General features: G+C 35.4%; 1 protein-coding gene and 1 non-coding gene across 3 annotated transcripts in view; both read right to left on the reverse strand.

The window, feature by feature from the left end:
- The window catches only part of LOC128241834 (frizzled-5-like), a 53,942-nt gene that overhangs the window by 14,005 nt on the left and 21,786 nt on the right, over nucleotides 1–18,151 (reverse strand). For both annotated transcript variants that reach the window (XM_052958928.1, XM_052958929.1), the window contains one exon: nucleotides 7,662–7,722. The gene's annotated coding sequence lies outside the window, so the exon portion shown is untranslated. The remainder of the gene's footprint in view (nucleotides 1–7,661; nucleotides 7,723–18,151) is intronic.
- Nucleotides 9,245–9,335, reverse strand: Trnam-cau (transfer RNA methionine (anticodon CAU)). The gene is given in 2 exon segments: nucleotides 9,245–9,280; nucleotides 9,299–9,335. It is a non-coding gene; the product is annotated as a tRNA-Met (tRNA).

The following is an 18,151-nucleotide window of genomic DNA, read 5'->3' on the forward strand; positions in this document are numbered from 1 at the left end:
TGGGTATTTATCTAAAAAGCTATACAAGGGTGCTGTATTTTTTGGTAGCACCCATCTGCCCTCATGAAGACCAGCATGGGCACCGTTTTGCCTTTATAGAATTAAATGCTTAAGCTAATAAAATACTTCTCATGTTTTGGTTAAAAACTCAAAATGTAATTATAAATTCATACAAACTTGACATATCTGGCACTTGAAACCAGATATTACCTCAGTTAATTACTATTCCTAACATTTTCTGTGAAATTCATAATGTTCATATTCTTATCAGTGCCCTTTTCTCCCATAGCACATTGTCCCTTTTCTGCAGCCCCTTTTAAAACCCATTCTCATTCATCAGAGGTTCGAACATGATAAATATATTATGGAACGCATAGCATCATCACTCTGGTGAACGAGAATGTTGAAAACTGGCTAAAACCCTACTAACAGAATAAATGTTCTGTTCTATTTGGCTCTGTTCTGTTCCATTCCATTCTGTTCTGTTCTGTTGAACCCATCATCTGACTCTGAGGCATACACTGAGCCCCCCCCCCCCCCCCCTGGCTGACCATTTTAATAGATTGTCTATTAAGATTGTAACTGAAACTTACTATTGCAGATACTAGTATCTATCAGTCATTATCTGAATTTAGTACAATTTCGTTCCAAGACACAAACTCCACTTAGTGAACTTTGCGAACCTGTTTCGTAATAATTATACAAATGAATATATATTAAAGTATGACACTGCCTTGTTAGTTAGACATGGGATTTAAAAAAGACACGGTGTTTATTTATGCAACTGCTAACATGCAGCGTTCTAGGGAAAACCTTCACAAAAACTGGCTGGAAACATTTGACAAGGAATCTGGCTCGACCTGCCATAATATACCACGAGATAGATATCGGAGTTTAGCCAAAGAATCTAAACAAAACTTCGGTAACATGTTTTGACAACTTAAGCCGTTCCGCAAAAATTAACAGATTTCTGCACTCCAATGAATGAAATTACCAACTAATCGGTCCTAATTTTCGCGGCAGGAATCTACAAATTTGCTAAGGCTGCTTGTAATGAGGTTAGGAATTTGGCACCAACGACGAGCTTGTATTCAATATGTACCCGCACCCTGAAGGCAGAGCAAGCAATCGCAAGACGCTTGACTACTGCGTTAAATGTTCTTGCGGTGACGTCCTCATAGCGCCTGTGTGACACAGACTGACACAGAACGCCGGGAAGCGATAAGCCCGGATGTGCTCAGCGGGATGCGCAGTGGGCATTTAATTGCGTGAAAAAACAATATACCAACGAATCAAAACCGAAATTCTAGCTTCCGAAATCATGAAATGTCAAATTAATCCAAAGCGAGAGAAAAGCAGATAATTATTCAGATTTGATTAAGAAACAGGAGAAAAACCCTTGGAAACAACTGTCTCGCCCAAGGGTACAGCGGGGGAAAGCAGAAGATAACGTGATTACAGTGTTTGGATTGTGAAATCTGCCACCGGGTGGAGCAGGAACAGTCTTAGACATTAACTTCTCAAACACTTCCCGGCCTGCCTAAGTGTCAGAATATTTGCATTTCAGCTCCATAATAACATTATGCAATGTGAACATTGTAATACACATAGACAACGCTGCAATGATGTTTGTGACGCGTGAGGGTAATTGTTAGTCTTAGTCTAAATTTCTGCACTGCTCTGCAGAAAATCAAATGAAGAAATTCTTAAATGCAACCCACAAAGTCTGACTACTGTAATGTTGATTGTGAGGACTGAGGGTAATTGTTACTCTCTAAATAGTATGTGCGCTGCTCTGCAGAAATGAAGAAATTCGGAAATGCAATCTCCGTTTACTATTCCACAAGCTCTGAGTTTTGATATTTTTACAGAATTAATTACGATTTGAACCCTAATGGTTATTGTTAGTGTTCTTCAGAATGAAGAAGTTCTGTTATGGAAGACTTAAAATGCAATCTCTATTTACTAATCCACAGTGTTCAATATTAAAGCTCTGAGTTTAGATATTACCACAGAAATATGCACAAGTTTTACTTTTATGTGACCTATTTAATCAATCAGAAGTCCCCTTAATCCCCGTATCAGCCCTTGGTCAGTGGTCCACTCAAAAATCTGATCCTAAATAGCTTCAAATGACAGAAAGCCATGATAAGCCTTAATTCAAGATTAACTTATCTTAACTTATCTTGAGCATGGGATATCATTGCGCATTATTTTCTCATTATCTCACATTTATCTCGAATGTATCAAGAGATGGTCAACTAGAGGATTGGGGTGATTTTTGCACGTTGGAACAAGACCCTGTCAAAGATAGTGGTCTGGGTGGTCGAACCATTGCCACACATGTAACAGTTTGAAATACGGACGCTTTAAATATGTTTGAATCTGAAATCTTAAACTTAGTTTAAGTATTGGTGTAATCTTGGCCTGTCCAGTATTGGTATAATATATTATTTCACATTTCCCAACTTAAGTCCATTTTTATATCCATATTGTCAAATTCAAAGATGTGTATGAAAGATGAATACAGGGGACACAAGATCAAAAATGTACTTTGAAAAAAAGTTGGACAACTTTTTGCAAAATTAACCATGTATCAGACAGTGTCATTGACGAAATTATACTTAAGAACAAAGCCGGGACCGCAACTCTTTAAATACTCATTTGAGCATGCCCGACCCCCTTTCATATGAGCAAATAAATATGATGTATCCAATTTCAGACCTATTGCACAATTTCTTCAAGATGTTTGCTTTGAAAGGGCCGTGTACGATTTCGAGCACGTGGTTACAATGGGAACAGCAATACAGCGATGAAGCCTCAGCCACACATGTTTGGCATAAACAAAAGTGCATTTATATTGTTAAGTCAAATTAACACGAGACTAACGCAATAAGTTAAAACCAAGACTTATTTAAACATTGATGATACATTCGGATGCTCATTGGATATCATACACATTTTTACAAAAAAAAATGAGCATGTGCTTGGAATTTGTTATGTTTCCGTCCTTGACCTAATGTTTCAGCTCTTTTGGCTGTTAATTTCGTAATGCCAGTTCAACACATGACGCCATGTGCTGATTATGAAAGCTGAATGTTTCCAAATTCCTAACGGTCCACATAAACATAAACCTTGGCCAATGGACTGTTTACACAATATGTACAAACAAACTGGACAGCATTCTTTGCCCAGGGAGAGGATGTGTCTACTTGTTTACAATATAAGACGCGTTCAGGTCCTTCATTGCCGAACATTGCGTCACAGCGGGCATCTTATAGTGTCCCGCAGGGAACGTCATATTTAATCGATCGATTAGCCGCTTATGTCAAATATTGTCTTTATCAAGGGTATTAGACTATCGCCAGCACAAATGTTGACAATATTTGTGTTCTTTATGAAAACAGCCTGGTAATGGAGCCCTGTGTCTGGACAAAGACTACAATTAGGATCGGACATAGGGTATTTAAGATTTATCCCGGACACAAGCGACTTAATGATGTAATTTTTAGGTTCCGCGCCTTTATGCTATAAGCGGCTTAAATCTTGATAATCGGATATGGCGCAGATTTGTTGCGGTTTATTTTTCGAAGTGTGCTACTTAAAAATAAATAACATGAACATTATGAACATGGTCATTCACATTCCCCTTGTAATATCAGAATAACTTAAGGCTATTTGATAATTTTATAAATATGTAACTACTCCGACGATGATGTTGCTGTTATTATTGTTGTTGATGATGATGATGATGATGATAGTGGTGGTGGTGGTGGTGGTGGTGATGTTTATGATGATGATGATGATGATGATGTGGTGATGATGATGATGATGATGATGATGGTGGTGGTGGTGGTGGTAATGATGATGATGATGATGATGATGATGATGATATGATGATGATGATGATGATGATGATGATGGTGGTGGTGGTGGTGGTGGTGGTGGTGATGATTATGATGATATGATGATGATGATGATGATGATGATGATGATGATGATGATGATGATGATGATTATGATGATGATGATGGTGGTGGTGGTGGTGGTGGTGGTGATGATTATGATGATGATGATGATGTGGTGATGAGGATGATGATGATGATGATGGCTGTGGTGGTGGTGGTGGTGGTGGTGGTGGTGATGATTATGATGATGATGATGATGTGGTGATGATGATGATGATGATGATGGCTGTGGTGGTGGTGGTGGTGGTGGTGGTGGTGATGATTAGGATGATGATGATGATGTGGTGATGAGGATGATGATGATGGCTGTGGTGGTGAATACGACTAGTGTGAACGTTCCATAGACATTTCAAAAGCATTTGGTATGTTCAAGTACAAACTTCAAAAAAAAAAAAATGACCAAAAACTTTAATAAATAACTATGTAATCATCAAGATATGTTTTCCTTGGTAGTATAAAACTTGCTATCCATGTATCAGCCTTTTCGAGAATTGTTCACATAACTTTCCGGTCGGGGCAAGGCACCGTATCGACCCTAGGCATGTTAAAAACAACAACATAAATATGTATATAAAATGCTGATATAAAAGAAAGATACACTATTTATCTAATTCTATCTTTATGTGGCACGTGTTTCCCATTGTTAAGAATTTAGACAAATCATTACTAATTCTGCCATCGGTATTATGAATGGACGACACACGAAAATAATGACTACTATTACATTTCATGATTACCTATTGTCTATTTACAAACAGAATTTGACTCCTTGCTCCCCAAAACCTGGTAGAAATTGCCCCAATGATAAACATCTCAGATTTTTTTCATTTTTTTAAATGTCATTAGTTTTGACACTGTTTTACCCTTTATTCTAAGGTGTAAAGAAATTAGAGATAAGAATAAAGAGACTATTATGTTTTTTTGCGTAAATCGCATGTCATTCGGACTGCCATTGAAAGTTGGCATTTATAATTACTGACAATTTTCGTCAAAATGGCACCCTAATATTAATTAAGAACAAAAAAACTTTTGAAGCGGAAAATTAATATTTATACTTAAGGAAATAATGCGACTGTCCTAAATTATCTGCGAAATAAGGACATTTCTCGTTAGAGTGAGTTTGAAAGCTATGCATCTCTTTTTTGTCTGCGTTAATATCATTTGTGCGTGGTGTGGAAAAGTAAACATTTTAACCCATACCCATACACAGTTACTGATTTTCAAAATAATCAGGTATGGTCACGTTGAATGGCCATCTGCAGAGAGGAATTAACTTCGTTGAAAAATAACGGATTATAAAAGTTTAGATGAGTTTAATAACTACTTGAAATGTCAAAAACCTTGTTGTCTTAGTCTGATAATGGCCAAAAAATTAAGGTAACCGACCCATATAACTAAACATATGTGAAATTTAGAATCAATTGAAAGGATTTTAGGTCCAAAAAAGGAAAATTGGGCAGAAAATAAAATAACAAACAAGCTTTTGAGGTCTTGATAAATTACAAAATATGACATTTCACGTCTGAACTCTGTTGAAATAAAGACCAAATACATGTCATACAAACCGAAATAAGATTATGTATAATGTAGCTACAGTAATTTACTTCACATACTAGTAGTAAGCAAGCAACACTCTTTTAAATGATTCAAAAATAACAACAAGGAATTATTAGAGAACTAGTTTATGTGTGGGCCGTAAACCTTAAAATGAAGTGGCGTATAATGGACCAAAGTTATATAGATACTTATTTTCGAAGACTTTTCAAAATGCATAGTCATGATGTATGACCAACAATATTTTTGAGTGTTTAAATTATGAAAAGGAATTATGTATGTACATGATATACCTATTACGGGACGTACTTTATATTATAAACCGCTGGTCTAGACATTTGTGATAAAATGGCTTTGCTACTATTTTTTGGCTTCAGAATACAATTGCTTATAGTCATATAACTAGGGATGTGCGCTATTATCGAAACGTCGATACATTGCGGTACGGTAAAGAAGCGTTAACGTATAAAATACGCATCGGCGGAGTCATGATCGATATTTTTGCGATATTATCGAAACGTCGATACATTGCGGTACGGTAAAGAAGCGTTAACGTATAAAATACGCATCGGCGGAATCATGATCGATATTTTTTCTATTTTCATTTGTACCGTATTGTGACTCTGGATTTCGATAGTTATTAAAATCATCAATATACAGAGTCAGCGATTTGTGATATGTTTCGATGAAAACCAATAATCGATCATTAATTTATGTAGTTATTTTTGTATAAATGTTCTGGTTGACAAAACTATAACTGTATATAAATGCCGAGCAATTCAAAGACAAATACTTATCATTACTATCCATTATGAGAATTAATGATAAATATTTATGAAAAAAGCATCGTTACATCTGATGAGTTTACACATTTCTATATTACTATTTTAAAAAGATGTATCGAAATTCGCGGTGGAAATATCGCGAGCCTTTTTTGTAACATTACCCATCCCTATAAATTACCAAAGCATAATCATGAAATTACACGTATACCTTAGTATACAACTTTTGAAGGGGTTTGAAACTAAACGCAGTCAAATAAATAATTACAAAATATATGATAATGAAATTAAACACTCCAATAGTATAAAGACATCATAATAGCCTATCTCATATTCTTTATATATTCTATTTCCTGTAATTTCCTGTAAACTCCTAATACCTGAGTTATTATATCCTTATTATTAATAATAAGGTAATTACAATACCAATTAGAAATTTCTGTTTCCGTCGAAAAGTAGTGTGGTCATTTCATAAAGCTAATTGTCCATCTCGAAAAACAAATGACCATCCGCAGTAAGCTATTAGCGGCTAAGAATGGTCTATTTCTATCAGGTGCGGCCAATTAACGTTAAGAAATGACCAGGTACAGTTCTTGAAGACAGAAAGATGGAACTACTTTGTGTTTCATTAAGACACATCCCCGGGGAGTGGTGTGCATTATGGCTTTTACGTCTGATATTTGCCAGGTATAATTATGATGATAATGAATAAACAGCCCAATATTAATGAAAAATTAGTAAGCTGTATTGGTATTACTCCCTTCCTTTTGAAACGGAAGTTTTTGTCTTTCTTTTTTTCTCTAAGTCTGAAACTTGATAGAAAATGAAGCTTGGTATGTTTCGCATATTTTAATAAAAGAGTAAATGTTGTTGTAGTTGTTGCTGTTGTTGTTATTGTTAATGATGATGATCACGGTGATAATGATACTGATGATAACGATAATGATAGTAATGTTCAACATGATACATGTACAAATGACCGTAGTGATAATGACGACAAAGACAACGATGGTGATGATCAAAATGATGATGCTGCTACTGCTATTTACGCTGATGATGCTGCTGTTGCTATTTATTCTGATACTTCTGTTGCTATTTATGCTGCTGCTGTTGCCACTGCTGATGATGATGATGATGGTAATGGCTTTGCTGATGAGTATTATGCAGGTGGCTGCTGCAGATTATGCTGCTGCTGATGATGATAATGCTGCTACAGATGAGGTTGTTAATGATGCTGTTGCTTGTAATGTTGCTGTCGCTGATGAGTATGATGATGGTAATGATGATGACCCTGTACATGGTATTAGTATCAGCGATTTCACTTGTTTTAATCTAACTTAAATAAAGGCTCACTTACAGATCTCACATCTTCAGATCCCTGCGCCAAGCTTGAGGCATACCGGACCTTTGTGGCACTTCTGAAAGAACGAACAAAGACACGTGCTTAACGAATGTTGCTTACAGAACTTCTTCATCGAACATTTTACTGTTGGCAGTGTAAGATATTAAAACCATGTTACAGTTAATTATGAATTTTAATAACATGCCAAGTGCATCAATGGCCAAAGAAAATAGTTTCAAAATCTGCAGTTTTCTTCTGATAACTGTTTGTTTGATGTATTTGTTTGAAAAAGGATCATGGAAAGGGCAACTTTATGTTGTCTTTTGTTATATTTTGCTGTTTTGTATTGTTTTGGCAAAGGCAATTTTCTGCATTTCCCCTCCGGTGTGTATTTTATGCATTTTAGTAAGAAGCTGGCTTCTGTTTTGGTTTAGTTTTTAATCGAGTTTGATTTGCCTTTTATTTCAAATAAAAACATTTATGTTATTTTAGTGTATTTTGGCATAAACATGGTTCTGATGAATAATACATATTTCCAAACTGAAAAGAGAAACTCACAATGACACGACTTGTCTTTATGTTAGTGTTTATATTTCAATTGATTTAAGTTAACAATACTAAACCCTAAAAATAACAATAATGCATTTTATCACATGCTACACCTTGTTTCCGGTTTAATATAACCATCACGTATTTTTTTATATAACACATGTGTAATATAACATTGCTCTTCTTCTATTGGTCAGAAAATATATCGCTCCGCATTTATATAAAAAGTTAATTGGCAAAAAGGAACTGCTAATTGGTAATATTCCTGTGTACCAAACCTTCAATTCTTATTTTATTTCTATAATAAATATTTGTTTTGTTAGAGTAGTTGAATTTCTTTCTAAATATTAAGAGGCTAACAAAGTATGTCGTCTTGATATCTTGAAAAAGCAAATTTAAAAGCGTCCAAAATTTAGTTTATTTTAACCGAAAATGAACATAAACTTTATGACGTCACATCTACTAGATGACGTCATGATGTTTATGTTCACTTCCGGTATAACAGAAAGAAAGATTTCGTTAAAATTAAAGTGTTTACAGTGTGATTTTTACTGGATATCGTCTGAGAATGCATTCTTAAATAAACGGAATTAAAACGATCGGGTATATATGCTGTTTTAAATAAATCCTGGTACTACATTCCTGCAATGCATGTAGCGCGGGAAATGACAACACTTGGTGATATTCGGCTCATAAGCCTCGCAGGTGAAACAGGTAGGGTTTTGTTTGCCATTTTATACCGGGAAAAAAGCATGTGATAAAAAGAATCTGACACTCGTTGTCATTTAATACCAATTTTTATTAAACTCGTCCAGGAAAACTGTTAGTAAGCTCGCCAAAGGCTCGCTAACTAACAGTTTTCCTGAACTCGTTTAATAAAAATTGGTATTAAATGACAACTCATGTCAGATCCTCTATATAGCGAACAAATAATAACATAGTGACATGAATAATCATTTAAACTTTATACATTGCCGTTCTTTTTTAAGAAATAATGTCATAATGGATTTAAAATGTAAAAAAGTAATTTAAAAAAAAGAAAAAGTAAGTGCCCCGGGTGAGGATCGAACTCACGACCTTCAGATCGCTCTGCGAACATTGATTATGAGACTGACGCGCTACCTACTGCGCTACCGAGGCATCTGATCCAAGCGAAGTTTATAAATATTATATACCCAGTGCAGTATTTGTAGCTATTTTTAGTAACATGACGTAAACTTGGGAGAGTGTACTAAATATACGGGGATGTATGGTTCATTTTTTCCTGATATTATGTTACGGTTTGAGTAGCATATCACCTGCCGAAATATAGTCGATTTTCCTAAATAGCACTTTAAGTTTCGCGCCCTAACACAAAAATAAAATTGTCATTGAAGTGAAATGGCCGATGAAATACAAACTAATTAAAATAAAGTTAGCATGATGTTATTATGACATTTCAATTTCTAAAATTCGGTATAATTCAATAAAAGTAGAATATTTATACTCTAGTTTTTCCTGCTAGAAACTGTGGAGTTTTGATCTATTCTTTTATAAACATGTACATATATTTACCTAATATGATTGTGTTTATTAAGTAAAGGTTTTAAAACAAACAAATTAGATTTTGACATATTCCTTGTTAATAATTCAAAGCATACAGTATGGTACTCCATGATCAATATTGTTTTGTCTAAAACTAAACGTCTGCACAAAATGTCAAAACCAAGTATTTTCTGTCAGAATCCAAATGACCATTGTGAATCAGGGATAATTGTATTTGAAGTGACCATTATTTGAACTTGGCGTCATGTCGCGACGTCTGTGTCATAGCTAGCCAGTAATGCTGATTATAAGAGCGGATTTTGATTTAAGGCCGTGCAAACTTTAATCGTCAATTTCTTTGGAAAGAGTGTATACATACACATTTTCTTCATGAACCAAAACATTTAAAGGAATGAGTCTGTGATTTAACATTGAGGGTTAGTAGCTAATTGTTTCATATATAGTTAGCAGAGAAACATACTTTCAATGGTTTCAATAAAAGTAAACTCAACCGAATTGCAAAATAAGTGAATCAGTAAACAAATGCAATACATGCGCCTGTATATAAATTGTATATAAAAAAACACTTATTCAGCACACACCAGCGCAAAAAAACGTAGGGTAACATTCGCACGTTAACTTCAATAGAACGAGAAAATGCCACAACTTCAAAAAAAGACGTGAATTATATTTAAAGTTATTTCAAGTGCTCTTTGCAGTATGTTTAAAGTTTAACTGTCTCAAACAGCAGACTATTTTCTAAACAAAATGAAATATGTTTAATATCACTGTTCAATTGTTTATATGCTTAGGGCGCCAATGCGAAAAACCTTATATTAGTATCCCGTAGCCTGTTCTGTCTAAAATGTCATTTTTGATAACTTCCACAGAAAATCGTTCCGACTCAAGCAGTGTCCATGAATATCAAAGCTTATTTGATCATTATTAAACTGACGGGTTTTCATCTAATTCCGCTCGCAGACAGAAAACTTCATTAAACCAATTTTCCTCAAATGCTTCAGTCAGTGAGTCACATGACATTCGTGCACATGCGCACTAATGACATCCACTTGACGGCTTCTATTAGCGTCTATTTTGATCCACTAAGTGCATGAAATTGTCAAAGACTGACCACTCGCTATGTTTATTAAACTGACATCCAATTTTGCATTCTTTCTTCGCTGATCATTATAACGGGTTTAATGCATTCTAATTCAAGTCCAACTCACACGCATATTTATAAAGCATGTTTCCAATTTGATAAAATAATATAATGTAGAAGCACGGCATTTATGAATACCAAATTCCTGATTCAAAGGTTTTGTGGTATTAACGTGATAGAATTGTTACAGAAATATTAATTTATTACAACGAGTTAAAATCGGGGGTTTGACGTTAAAGGGGACGCGTTTTCGGGGTAAACATTGGGACGCTACTATTTTCCACGCTAAACGAGCATATGCTTTAAAGATGACAATGGAGCTATGGAGGACCTACCCATGATTTGAAATTATAATTCAAATCTAAACTGGTATATTTTGGGGTGCAAAGATCTTCACTGTTGAACAAACAGCTATTGTTTTCAAGTTATTCGCGACACAGTTTAAAAAAAAAAACACACACACACAAAAATTACAATTCTGAAGTTGGGCCACAAATGTAACAAGACTTAAAAGACCATCCTGAGTGTACTTGACCGAAAAGTGCGCATCTTTACAACTAAATACAGACGAATGTGATAGGATTGGTTCGTAGGGAACGGTACACAAGAGAACATGTTTCATTTCCTTCAAAGGCATGAAACATGTGAGTAAATACATTGTTTGACTCGATATATCAAAATTGTAAACTAATTATCTCCAATGTATACGTCTCTTATCTCAATATTTACATAGACGCACGGCGTGTGGCAGCAAGGGAAAGAGTGAACGCACAAACATAGAAGACAGAAAACATCAACTTGAAGACATCATTTCCTCGAATTGGACGTCATCTTTCTTCATTCGGTGATAAATTTACCCAATTAGTCGCTCGTCGGCTCCTGTGGATACTTAAACCCAGTTTTTGTAATGCAGATTTCATGTTACCCCACCCGCAGTTGATAAACATGGCGGAAGAAAAATCTGCGCAAGTCTGAGAAAGCTTTTAGTTATCTGCTTTCCTATCTGTTTACACAGTGTCTTGTTTTGCTATTATCTAGTCTTCCAACAGGTTCATTTACCAAAACCACACGATCAGCAGCGAAACATCTGAGCAATTTCTTTAATATCTGGGAACTATATTTCTGGTGTAGGATTACAGGTAGCACTTAAAATGCCATAAGGTGTATTAATGCGTGTAAGTAGATCCACACTTAACGCTGCGCGTATGATGAAGATATAAACTTTCACGTCAATCAAATGCTTGTTAAATTCTCACTAAAACGTCATATTTAACAATCATGCTTCATAAACCTAACAAGGCTCAGACCTATTAAATCATATAAATGAACATAGCGGTAGTAAGATAATTTATGGAAACATTTACGCAGTTTGTATTACTGTTGTGAGCGCGTAATTGTATACTATCAACACAAAACTGAGCGGGAAAATGGGTACTAGTAGTAATACGGCATGTGTATGTTGTTGTTGTTGTTGTTGTTGTTGTTGTTGTTGTTGTTGTTGTTGTAGTAGTAGTAGTAGTAGTAGTAGTAGTAGTAGTAGTAGTAGTAGTAGTAGTAGTAGTAGTTGTTGTTGTTGTTGTAGTAGTAGTTGTAGTAGTAGTAGTAGTAGTAGTAGTAGTAGTAGTAGTAGTAGTAGTAGTAGTAGTAGTAGTTGTTGTTGTAGTAGTAGTAGTAGTAGTAGTAGTAGTAGTAGTAGTAGTAGTAGTAGTAGTAGTAGTAGTTGTTGTTGTTGTTGTTGTTGTTGTTGTTGTTGTTGTTGTTGTTGTTGTTAATGTTGTTTGAGGTGGTGGTTTTGGTGGTGGTTGTGTTGGTGGTTGTTGTGGTGGTGTTGTTGTTGTTTCCAACTGTTTGTGTACATTTGTTTGTATTAAGGAATCTTCTGTATATTACAAAAATCTAGACTTAAATGTATTCTAAACCATGGCTGTTTTGTTTTTGCTTTGTTTTTGTAAATGGCAAGCAGTATTCGTTACATTGTATTAATACTTGGGGCAACTTAAAACCGTCCTCAGAGTATATTCTTGATTCAGAAGAAATACGAATCGAAATCCAAGTAATCCATTCCACTCGAGTTATCAAAGCCCTAGATTTGCACACCTTTTCTGAGTTGGTTATCTACGATTTCACAAGTTTTTTGTTGTTGAAAAAAGAAGCAAAAAAAGAAATAAGACCCCCGACATGGCTGGTTGAAATTAATGGATGCATTTTATTATTCGACCGACGCGAACATCCCAATTACTGTCAGCATGAGAAACTCAAATCCCCGACTGGATTTATGTCCAATTAGTTGTCATTCGGCATTTTCCGTCACTGTTCGGTAGTTTTCGTTCTGTAATTTCTGTTAACATTCGGAAATATTCGTATGAAAAAGGACGTCAATTAAACTATTTAAGAGTTTTAGGACTCTACTTATTCTTTCATACTCCTAATTGTATCCGACACCAAAGAAACATTATAATTTTCATCAAATTAAAAAGTAATTTGTTTCACGGATATATGTCCGCGGCTGTTTTGAATAAAACTTATTAATCATTCATTTTCATAATAGTTCATGAATTCATGATCACTAGCGGATCCAGGACCCCTCTCCTTAAATAGACCGTCTTTACTTTTTATTTGAATATAGCAGAAAAACGTAATAAAATACGCACCAAATGCACCATTTTGAACAAGGAGAACCCCCCTACCACCCCCTCCACCCCTACCAACACACTAAACCAAATAAAAATTGGTTTTAATGGAGGGGCGGTGCAAAAGTCAAACGGCCCCCTCTAACGTCAAATTCTGGATCATCCTCAAACCGGTATATTACTGGTAGATTTTCGGTATTCAAGTCCGAAAACTACAATATATTTCAAAACATAGCAAAGATCACCGTAGTTATAAAGCTTGTATTATAATACACGCACAACAAGTATGGAAGTATTGTTATAAGCCATGGAAACATCTGTCTTTTATAATTCTCACAAATGTGTTATGTTTTGTCTTAAAATTGACATTGCTTTGAAGCTCAAAGAGGTTGAATGAACTCAATTCATGTTGCTTGATAGCTAGATTTTGAAACATGAACCAGATTGATATTTTGTCAACATTCATTTCAAGGGAGATAACCAATGTTTTCTTTTTCTCATCTTCAACCAAAAGTAGCCGTTCCTAATTCAAGGGCAGTATATCAAATTTACTTCGGTGACATTTTGAATTAGACTCAAGGCAGAGGAAAGTATTTAGGTATTAAATGACATTTTCGATAATTCTAACTCAAGCTGACAGGTGAATTTACGGCGTTGTATACAAACTCATTTCTATTTCCGCTCAAAATATGGTTCAAAAATGCTTTAAACAGAATATTTTGTTTGAAATGAGTTTTATTCGTTATTATGATCACCAACGACTTTAAAGAATACGAAATTGTGGGTTTTCAGTAAATGATCCGAAAAATATTTGAGGTAAAATAGGAATCGACCACAAAGGTCTGGGTTATTGTTCCGGCGTAAGTCGCTAAATGTCGGGAAAGAACGGAAATTTACGAAATGTGGCGAGCAATTCCGGAAAGACACGAGCCAATGATTATGATTTAATATGGGCGAATTGTTCAGAACTTTGTTAAAGTTAACAACGCTGCAAACGTTATCGTTATTTTACCTGGAAAAGTTAACAACGCTGTTCACGTTATCGTTAATTTACCTGGAAAAGTAAACAACGCTGTAAACGTTATCGTTATTTTACCTGGAAAAGTTAACAACGCTGTTCACGTTATCGTTATTTTACCTGGAAAAGTAAACAACGCTGTAAACGTTATCGTTATTTCACCTGGAAAAGTAAACAACGCTGTAAACGTTATCGTTAGTTTACCTGGAAAAGTAAACAACGCTGTAAACGTTATCGTTAGTTTACCTGGAAAAGTTAACAACGCTGTAAACGTTATCGTTATGTTACCTGGAAAAGTTAACAACGCTGTTCACGTTATCGTTATTTTACCTGGAAAAGTTAACAACGATGTTCACGTTATCGTTATTTTACCTGGAAAAGTTAACACCGATGTCGTTATTCACGTTGTTTACTTTAACAAATTTCTGAACAATCGCACAATAATTCAATTCTAGTATATTTTGATATAATATCATCTTTCAATGTATAAACACTTGAACTTCCTGAAATATAGCGTACTCAAGTCATAAAAAGCCATACATTCCTTCCTCTATTAGAGTACAGTTTGATTTCTACATTATATTATAAAAAACAAGCACACTTCATCAATTACTAAATAAAATACAAAATACAAAGCAAACCACGAAAAAAATATGGTAAAAATCTGAAATTCTATGGCAGAGGAAAGCTAACATTGTGGAGCCGTCAACTGTAAGGCCAACAAGACAAACGAAGATTTGACATTATTTTGACAAGTAAGGTCGCTGTATGTCGATTTAAGAGATTATTTTGACACGCGCTTTGTTCTACGCTTCTTTAACGATTTATTCATGGATTTCCTCCGCGCGGTTCTATAGGTTGTACGTTTGACTTATTCTTCAAATGTCATTTTACTTATCTTAAATCTCGGCTTTTTTATTTTGTACTGAACAGCAATTTATAAACGGTACTGAACTGTATATAAAGCGATTTGACGATTTGAAATAACAGCCCATTATCGGCGATATCATGAGACATTTTACAACAAAAAAACTTGTGTTTTGGCTGCAAAAAGGTCTAAGTTTTTTGTATGCGTTTTTTCTTAGTCAGATGTGGACTTTATGGAGACAAATTTATTATCAATTCTATTTTTGCAAAAAGAATAAACCAGTTTTCGAAAGGTCTAACTAAATACGGGAACTGTTCCCTTCAAAAATTTTGAAATATATTTCAGTGAAACCGACCTAAGGCATACGACATGAAGATATTAGCTTTTTCAGCATGCACGTTTGGTTGTGTTTTTTGTCGATCGTCTTCACAAGTGTTTTCTGTCATTCCTGGGGTCAAGGAGGGTTTATATGGACGTCTGGACAGACGTTTTTTTACAAATAACTACATATGTCAATGCCGACATAAACCGCTTAGTGCAACGGCCATCTTCGATCTGATTGTAGGATGTCATCGCTCTTTTTGCAAACGGCTTTTCTTTGTGTTTTTTTCTGACATTCGAAACATGTGTTTATCAGGTAGTTCACAGAATGTGCATCGAGGTCCAAAGAGTTGAGGTCGCTGAGTTCTGCCACCTTTCGCTGCCAGAAATCAGCCACTTAATGAACATGGAACCATTTGAACTGAATTGGGTTTGTCTTTATACTTCGTATTGAGCAGGATATAAGTTTTCAACTAATCCCATTCCAGGCGCTTTTTACGTAGGTCTTTCTGCACCAATGACGGCCATCTCCTGTCTCCGAACCCATAACAATTTCGTGCATCTATACAGAAGGCTCACCCCCACCCCCACCCCACCCCACCTCCAAATGCTGGTACGCGGTGTCGGCACGGCCATTTTAAGGATTACTCAGGACTCTTGGTAATGTGTGGACACGTTACACAGAGACTCAAATTTTTGAATAACTTGAAACGCAGGCTTTCACAATAGTGAGAAGTTCTTTGTAACAGGCATATAGGGTAGAAAATGAAGGAGTATATGGTACTCATAGTAGGAGTGGGGGGGGGGGGGGGGGGGGTAAAACACCCTCACATAGATTTCTACACCTGCCCCACTGCTAATTTGGAAACAGCAATGTACAAACCATCGAGAAACACATTTGCCTGATTATATACACGCTTGAAATGCAATATATCTTTGTCTGTAAAACTTGAAAACGAATTTTTAGTCCTTGACTTTGAAATGAAATGTGCGTGCCGAGACCAGAGAAAAATGTATTGATGCACATGCTTCATTTTGGATCAGACTTCACAAAACAAAAGGAACCAGGAGGCACAGAAAAAGCATATGCGCAGAGCTGCCATGAAAAACAGAATGTGAAAAATGCAACTCGTGTCGTATTTCTTCGCATTGTAACACTAGCTTCAGGTAGCTTGGTCGAATGAAGGGAAAATCTTGTATCATTTGGTGATTTTTCAACCTTTTTGAAAGCCATTTTGAGGCATTTTCACAAAAACTTGCATCCTTTGGAATGAAATGGAGCCCTGGGTGACTAGTGTGTCTTTCTGCTAACGCTGGTATCGTGTTGTTCACTTTCCGTATCTTGTGTCAACATGTGAAACAGGTCCATTCATATTTATTGTAGATTCGGTGACATTTGTAGAAATCGTTTCACAATGATTTGCAGAAATTTAGACTTAAGGACGCCTTTTGTTTTCTTGTTTTACAAATCGTACGTGAAATAAATACTAGTATGTCCCACAAGTATTGCCCTGTGTTTTCAAAAATCAATTCCCCCTTCCTCATGAAACCGAAAATATATAAAGGCTTTACATTTAAAATGGCCATTTAAAATGTAAAGGCGGGGGTAGGTGCAAACTGCACGAGGAATAAATATGTCCAACAAGTTTTACCCTGTGTTTTCAAATCAATGCACACTCTCCTAGAATACCGAGACAGTGGCGTAGCTTCACATACGCATTGTAGGCCTGTGCCTACAACTGTTTTGAAAAATGACATAATTGAAATAACCCAAAATGCAATAAAAACTAGCTATTCAAACACTTTCTTTTATTTTAAACAAAGCAAGTTTTTTTGTGTGTGGGGGGGGGGGGTGAACTAGGTGCGGGGTGTATTGCTTGTTTTTATCATTGCAAATATAATTGACTGCGTGTTATGTGCATATAAAAGTCCCCAAACTCACATGGAATCATCGGGGCTACAACGTTTTTAAGCCCTAGCTACGCCCCTGCGAGAATAAAGGCTTTCCATTTAATATGGGAAGGGTAACTTTTAATGGTGTATTCCATGCATAGATTTAGTTTTAAATGTGTTTAATATTAGTTTATTTCATAGACTACAATTGAAATATAATGTATACTATATAAATTGATTGCCGATCAAAATCTTTTAATTTTGTTTCGCAAAGAAGAACAACAAAGCAATCATGTGACTTATAGATACGAAGTATAACTATTATGTTTAATGTCTACTTTGCTCAAATTCAGAACACTTTATATTCGATACATATATAAATGCAAATCCTTTGTAAGGGAGGAAATGACTTGATGCACGTATCCTGAATTTGCATGCGAATGTTATTGTTATGTTTTAGGTGCATAATTCTTTACAATTTTCGTATCATTTATTGTCAGATTAGTAAACAAACTGCATGCACACTATTTAGATATCAAA

This window comes from Mya arenaria, chromosome 7 (genome assembly GCF_026914265.1).
Source record: "Mya arenaria isolate MELC-2E11 chromosome 7, ASM2691426v1".
NCBI lineage: Eukaryota > Metazoa > Mollusca > Bivalvia > Myida > Myidae > Mya > Mya arenaria.